Here is a 7086-nt window from a genome sequence, read left to right as displayed (position 1 = left end):
ATGGCAAATCTATAAAATTCAAAAATCGGATGAGATGCGAGGACCGCAAAATGTGGCGTCGACTCTGACTCTCTTTTACTACGAACTTCCCTTCGACGGAAGATATCGAGAGCTGAGCTGAGCGCCCGCTGAGTATGGCCGGCGTAATTACAAACGAGTTACGGTTGGAGCTATATCGATTGTACGTATCCCGAACGTTCATCGAACAAGCCAGATCAACTCGGCGCCCGGTAAGATGTACGCTCAGTTATGGCCATGACACACGAAGGGAGAATTCAAACGGCTGTGAGTGTACGGCCCGCCCGGAGTTGTGTGTAGGCAGTGACCTCTCAAGAAAAAACGTAAAAAAATTTTTTTTGACAGTCACCGGTCTGCGACAAGTAATCAGTACGAAACTTGGGTGCAATGCAAAAAACATTTTGAGAATCCTTGCTTGACAACAACGAATCTAACACGATAAAAAAACGATCCCCATCGGTGTACCGCTTGCTTTTCTCGCGCTTCGGCGCAGAATCGCTTATTCAGCTGCCCTTGGAATATGTTCGTTTCGTGCATACTTGATCTCGGTCATTCTTCGGTGAACTCTTAAAGAATTGCGCACTTTTATAGGGGTAGTCTGGTTGCTTGTCTCGACTTGAAATGATTTGTTTTTTTCCGCCCATGACTTTCTATACGATGCCTCTATGCTGGCCTCTGACCGCGGTTGTTCCGAGTTTTCTCTTTCTCTTCGAAAGTCTTTGCGGAAAATTCTGCCTCGTGTGACCGTTGAGCGGTGAGGTGTGTGTGTGTGTGTGTGTCGTGCGGGGTGATGCGAGAGTGTGCCTCGGCGGTGGAAAAATAAAAATAAAACTCTGAGCCCACAAAAATTTAAAAGATGTATGCTTGTCAGCTTAGTAAAGCAGGCTTGACTTATGAGCATACAGCACGCCACATATGACCGTCGAAAACCGTAATACGGGAAAAAAAGTTGATGAATATATCAAGACCGGTCGAATGAATCCGATTCACTTTGGGCTCATAGACCGTTGAATGGTCTTTGACTTTGGAAATTGAAATGAAAAAAATCCAACAAACGGATCGGATCGGTGTTTCTCTTCACTGGGACTCGCTGTGACACGCCAGGCGTTGCGATCAAAAATTTTAGTTTCCGAAGAAAAAGAAAAAAAACGAAAAACGTGTTGATTTGGTGTGTGTTTGGTGATGCGTGGGCGAAATAAAAACCCGCAACTCGCCGGATGCATATCAAACAAACATACACGAAATACCTGGTTGATCCTGCCAGTAGCATATGCTTGTCTCAAAGATTAAGCCATGCATGTCTAAGTACAAGCCGCTAGACGGCGAAACCGCGAATGGCTCAATAAATCAGTTATGGTTCCTTAGATCCACTCCATCCTACTTGGATAACTGTGGTAATTCTAGAGCTAATACATGCACTCGAGCCTCGACTGCGGGCTTTCGGGCTCGCAGAAGAGGTGCTTTTATTAGATCAAAACCAGTCGGGGCCGGGCTTTCGGGCTCGCGCACCGTACCAATTTTGGTGACTCTGGATAACTTCACGCCGATCGCACGGCCTTCGCGCCGGCGACGTATCTTTCAAATGTCTGCCTTATCAACTGTCGATGGTAGGTTACGCGCCTACCATGGTTGCAACGGGTAACGGGGAATCGGGGTTCGATTCCGGAGAGGGAGCCTGAGAAACGGCTACCACATCCAAGGAAGGCAGCAGGCGCGCAAATTACCCACTCCCGGCACGGGGAGGTAGTGACGAAAAATAACGATACGGGACTCTTCCGAGGCCCCGTGATTGGAATGAGTACACTTTAAATCCTTTAACGAGGAACCATTGGAGGGCAAGTCTGGTGCCAGCAGCCGCGGTAACTCCAGCTCCAATAGCGTATATTAAAGTTGTTGCGGTTAAAAAGCTCGTAGTCGGATGTCTGTCTTCGGCCGGGCGGCGCCGCTCTGAATCAAGGGTGTTGCGTTTCACGCTCTGGGAGCCCGGGTGTCAAAGCCCGACTCTCTTCACGGTCGGACAACATCGCCGGAGTGGTGGTCGGTGCGTCGTTGTTGTATCTGCGGCCAGAGTTGGAAAGTTCTTTCGGGTTCTTTTTTAAATTTTGGTCGTAGTTGACTCGATTCGCTCCACCCAGTCAATCGTTCGGGGTGCCCTTCACCGGGTGTCTCGGGCGGCCGGCAACGTTTACTTTGAACAAATTAGAGTGCTCAAAGCAGGTGTATCCCAACGCCTGAATATCGCAGCATGGAATGATGGAATAGGACCTCGGTCCGATTTTGCTGGTCTTTTACTTTTGGACCCGAGGTAATGGTCAATAGAGACGGACGGGGGCATTCGTACTGCGGCGACAGAGGTGAAATTCTTGGACCGCCGCAAGACGAACAACAGCGAAGGCATTTGCCAAGAATGTTTTCCTTGATCAAGAACGAAAGTTAGAGGTTCGAAGGCGATCAGATACCGCCCTAGTTCTAACCATAAACGATGCCAACCAGCAATCCGTCGGAGTTACTCCAATGACTCGACGGGCAGCTTCCGGGAAACCAAAGTCTTTGGGTTCCGGGGGAAGTATGGTTGCAAAGCTGAAACTTAAAGGAATTGACGGAAGGGCACCACCAGGAGTGGAGCCTGCGGCTTAATTTGACTCAACACGGGAAACCTCACCAGGCCCGGACACTGGAAGGATTGACAGATTGAGAGCTCTTTCTTGATTCGGTGGGTGGTGGTGCATGGCCGTTCTTAGTTGGTGGAGCGATTTGTCTGGTTAATTCCGATAACGAACGAGACTCTAGCCTGCTAAATAGGTGACGGGTTTTATCAATTGAAACCGAAGGGAGTACGGAGGCGTCGGGATCAGGTGGCGGCGATTCGGGTCTCGGTGGGACTGGTTCCTTTAGTGAGGCAATCTCTCGGCTTGGTTTCGTTGTGCTTTGTTCGTCGGGTGTACGGCCTTCACGGGTTGGTTGCCTGGCGGATGAGGTATGGCGGGGCTTTGTCGGGAATGTCTCGCGGGGGCTGGCTCTATTGTTATTCGGTCGTCGTCATCCCCGGCGATACCTTCTGCTCTCGCGTCCGTCACGCAGTCTTCTTAGAGGGACAAGCGGCGTCCAGCCGCGTGACAGTGAGCAATAACAGGTCTGTGATGCCCTTAGATGTCCTGGGCCGCACGCGCGCTACACTGAAGGAATCAGCGTGTTTCACTCTCCCTGTCCGAAAGGACCGGGTAACCGCTGAACCTCCTTCGTGGTTGGGATTGGGGACTGCAATGATCCCCATGAACCAGGAATCCCTAGTAGGCGCGGGTCACTAGCCCGCGTCGATTACGTCCCTGCCCTTTGTACACACCGCCCGTCGCTACTACCGATTGAATGATTTAGTGAGGCCTTCGGACGGGCTTGTCGGGGTGCCGTCGAGTGGGGAGCAATCTCTGCCCGTGCGGTGCCTACCAACGGCGAGACTGAAAGATGGTCGAACTTGATCCTTTAGAGGAAGTAAAAGTCGTAACAAGGTTTCCGTAGGTGAACCTGCGGAAGGATCATAAACGAACAAGACAAATGTTTTGCGCATATGGCTTTGGTTGAGCACGAAACAACTAAAAGTTGCAAAACAAAAAAAACCCCATCAAAAGTCTTTCGGCGTAAGACATCGTATGAACTATGTGTGGGTTGACGGAAGAAAATCATTTATTTTGAACGGGTATCAGGCGCTCTGATGCGCGGTGGTTTAAAGCGGATTCGCCTTTTCAAATTGATTTTTCTTTCCTCTCGGCTCAAAAAAAAACACAAAGTCTTTCGATTTGGTCTATGGCCGTGAGCAAATTCTTCCTGCTTCGATGGTGAATGTCTCTATAGATTCATTCGACCTTTAGCGGCGCTCACAGTGTTGACGTTAGTAGAGTGAAGAATACGATAGCCCGCCTGGGCCGCGAGTACCGAAGGAACAATAAAGGAGATTTTATAAAGTCTTAGTCCCTAAATCAAACACTTTGAAAAATAAAAACTCGGTGGATGGAGAGTCGGAAAAAAAAAAAAAAAACATCAAGATTTTGAACGGGTATCAGGCGCTCTGATGCGCGGTGGTTTAAAGCGGATACGCCCAATCGAAATTGTTTTTTTTTTTGTTTCTCTCTTCGTCTTCGGGATTTTTTGATTCTCGGTGGGGGACGAAAGTGTGAGACTTTACTCTGGACGTTCTTTTCGGGCGTAGATACTCGTGGTTGCGTGCGTGTGCGTCGTATAGACTAACACTCCAAAGCCCGACACTATGCCGTTGAAAACCGAATGTTTTTTAAGCTTGCCCTTCGCCCTCTCGATGAAGTAGGAAGAATTCAAAATCACAATAACACACTAAACCCAAATTCTAGTACGAGTGTTTATCGGAACATTTTCTTTCTGGCTTTCTTTCTCCGCCCTCGCATTCATTTGCTTGGGCGGGTTGGAGAAAAAGAGAGAAGAAAACGAATATGTCGTTTTATATACGACCCTGAACGGTGGATCACTAGGCTCGTGGATCGATGAAGAGCGCAGCAAAGTGCGCTAATCCATGCGAACTGCAGAACACATGGAGCATCGAAATCTTGAACGTAAATGGCGGCCCAGCTTCTCGCTCGGGCCACATCTGACTGAGGGTCGGTCGAATGATGAACGAACAGAGATTTTTTCAGTCTTGGTTTTGCATGTTGGGTCGCGGCGAGATTTATTTTTCACCCGGCCTGACCGCATAAAAGCTCCCGAATCTCTAACGTCTGGGTGCCGCGCGACTTAAGTGTCCGCGATGCCTCAAATACAAAAAAGGGGGAAAAATAAAAGAAGGTTCGCCCTGTTTTGTTTTTTTCCTCTCTATTCAAAAGAAACCTTTTTCGATGGCAAAACAGATGGGAAATTTTTGAGCCAACTCAAAAAAAAATTTTAGAAATAAACACATCTTCTCGAACAAGGTGTCGGCTGCGTGTGCGCGATATACCGCTTCAACGCGAGTTTAGTTGTGTGTGTGCGCCGGGCGTGTCGAAGTGTCGACCACCGCGAATTATCACTCACTCTAACCGCTCGTTATGCAAGCTTGGTTCGCGCACGACGCGTTGTTTCAATACAAAAAGCCGCAGGACGCCCTGTCACTTTTCGTAAATTAATTTTTGCGAATAACGAGAGACTCGCTTTATTTCGAAAAAAAAAAATTTGAACCGGCAATTATTCAATCTTTCCCGGCTTTAAAACGCCAAAGTCTGCCGAGCTAGATAAAGTGTTGTCTCCTTTTGAAAACAAACAATTCATTCTGACCTCAGTTTAGATGAGACTACCCGCTGAACTTAAGCATATCAGTAAGCGGAGGAAAAGAAACTAACAAGGATTCCCTTAGTAGCGGCGAGCGAACAGGGATGAGCCCAGCACCGAACCTCGCGCCCGGTTGAGCGGGTGCCGAGGAATGTGGTGTTCGGGAGGATCGTGCGCGTCTGTCCGGTATCTATCGTCCAAGTCTCCATGAACGGGGCGAGCAACCCACAGAGGGTGTCAGGCCCGTAGATAAGACGAGCCGAGACCGTGCATCGGATCCCTTCCCAAGAGTCGGGTTGCTTGAGCGTGCAGCCCTAAGCGGGAGGTAAACTCCTTCTAAGGCTAAATATCGCCACGAGACCGATAGCGAACAAGTACCGCGAGGGAAAGTTGAAAAGAACTTTGAAGAGAGAGTTCAAGAGTGCGTGAAACCGTTCAGGGGGTTAAACGGGTGGGCCCTCGAAGGTCGAACAAGTCCCCGCTCCCGGCACTTGGTTGTATGCCCTTAACGCTGCATGGAGACTGCCTGAATTGGCGGCTCTCTTGCATAAGTCGTTCTGCGATCGCAATAGCCACGCCAAGGTCCGCAAGTGGGGGGCCTAGTAGGACTCCGCGACCGACTGGGTGTCTGTTACACGGGGCGTCCGTTAGCGAGTTTCGTGGTTACCTTCGCGGGTGCCGCGATGACGAGCGCGGCGTTTCCCAACAGTACTGCCCGGTCGTGACCTGTCTCCTCCCGGGAGGTGTCGTAGCTTTTTTTTGTAAAAGAGAAAAAGTTGCGGTGCTCAACCTGTGGAGGCCCAGAGCGGAGAGTAGAAGTCGGGTCCCACCCGACCCGTCTTGAAACACGGACCAAGGAGTCTAACATGTGCGCAAGTCGTCGAGAAATTATCAAACTAAACTCGCGAGGCGCAATGAAAGTGAAGCGGCCCCGATGAGGGTGCATCCGCGAGGGGTGATCCCGTCTCGAACAGAGCGGGCGCAACCCCAGGGCGTCCGAATGCTCGCGAGATCTTTCCCCCTTAAAAGGGTTTGGTCGAGTCGGCCGGACGAACCCAGAGCGCACACGTTGGGACCCGAAAGATGGTGACCTATGCCTGGCCAGGACGAAGCCAGGGGAAACCCTGGTGGAGGTCCGCAGCGATTCTGACGTGCAAATCGATCGTCGGAGTTGGGTATAGGGGCGAAAGACTAATCGAACCATCTAGTAGCTGGTTCCCCCCGAAGTTTCCCTCAGGATAGCTGGTGCTCGCAAAGAGAACAAACGGAGTTTCATCCGGTAAAGCGAATGATTAGAGGCCTTGGGGTCGAAACGACCTCAACCTATTCTCAAACTTTCAATGGGTGAGAAGCCCGGCCTTTTTCCTTGATTGAGGCCGCGGCAATTGATTTGAATCTGAGCGCCCAGTGGGCCATTTTTGGTAAGCAGAACTGGCGCTGTGGGATGAACCAAACGCCCGGTTAAGGCGCCTAAACGACGCACATTTCGGATCCCACGAAAAGGAGTTGGTTGCTAAAGACAGCAGGACGGTGGCCATGGAGGTCGGAATCCGCTCAGGAGTGTGTAACAACTCACCTGCCGAAGCAACTAGCCCTTAAAATGGGAGGCGCTATAGCGTCGTGCCTATACCGGGCCGTCGGTCGGCAGAGCGAATAACGTCCGTGTCAGCTCGAAGAGAGCGACGGCGCTGAGGCCCCGACGAGTAGGGGGGGTCGCGACGGTGAGCGTAGAAGGGTTGTGGGCGTGAGCCTGCCCGGAGCCGCCGTCGGTGCAGATCTTGGTGGTAGTAGCAAATACTC

General features: G+C 50.6%; 3 non-coding genes across 3 annotated transcripts in view; all 3 read left to right on the top strand.

Moving 5' to 3' along the window:
• The first annotated feature begins 1262 nt into the window (after nt 1-1262).
• LOC124319932 lies at nt 1263-3557 on the top strand. The gene has a single exon (XR_006913625.1). It is a non-coding gene; the product is annotated as a small subunit ribosomal RNA (ribosomal RNA).
• A 937-nt stretch (nt 3558-4494) lies between these two features.
• On the top strand, nt 4495-4647 carry LOC124319930. Its single transcript, XR_006913622.1, has one exon. It is a non-coding gene; the product is annotated as a 5.8S ribosomal RNA (ribosomal RNA).
• A 641-nt stretch (nt 4648-5288) lies between these two features.
• The window catches only part of LOC124319929, a 4576-nt gene continuing 2778 nt past the window's right edge, over nt 5289-7086 (top strand). The window contains exon 1 of the ribosomal RNA XR_006913621.1: nt 5289-7086. This exon is cut by the window's right edge and continues 2778 nt beyond it. This is a non-coding gene — a ribosomal RNA (large subunit ribosomal RNA).

Source organism: Daphnia pulicaria, unplaced genomic scaffold, assembly GCF_021234035.1.
Source record: "Daphnia pulicaria isolate SC F1-1A unplaced genomic scaffold, SC_F0-13Bv2 h1tg000220l, whole genome shotgun sequence".
Taxonomy (NCBI): domain Eukaryota; kingdom Metazoa; phylum Arthropoda; class Branchiopoda; order Diplostraca; family Daphniidae; genus Daphnia; species Daphnia pulicaria.
The sequence above is the reverse complement of the archived record's forward strand: the minus strand, read 5'-3'. Positions and strand labels throughout refer to the sequence as shown.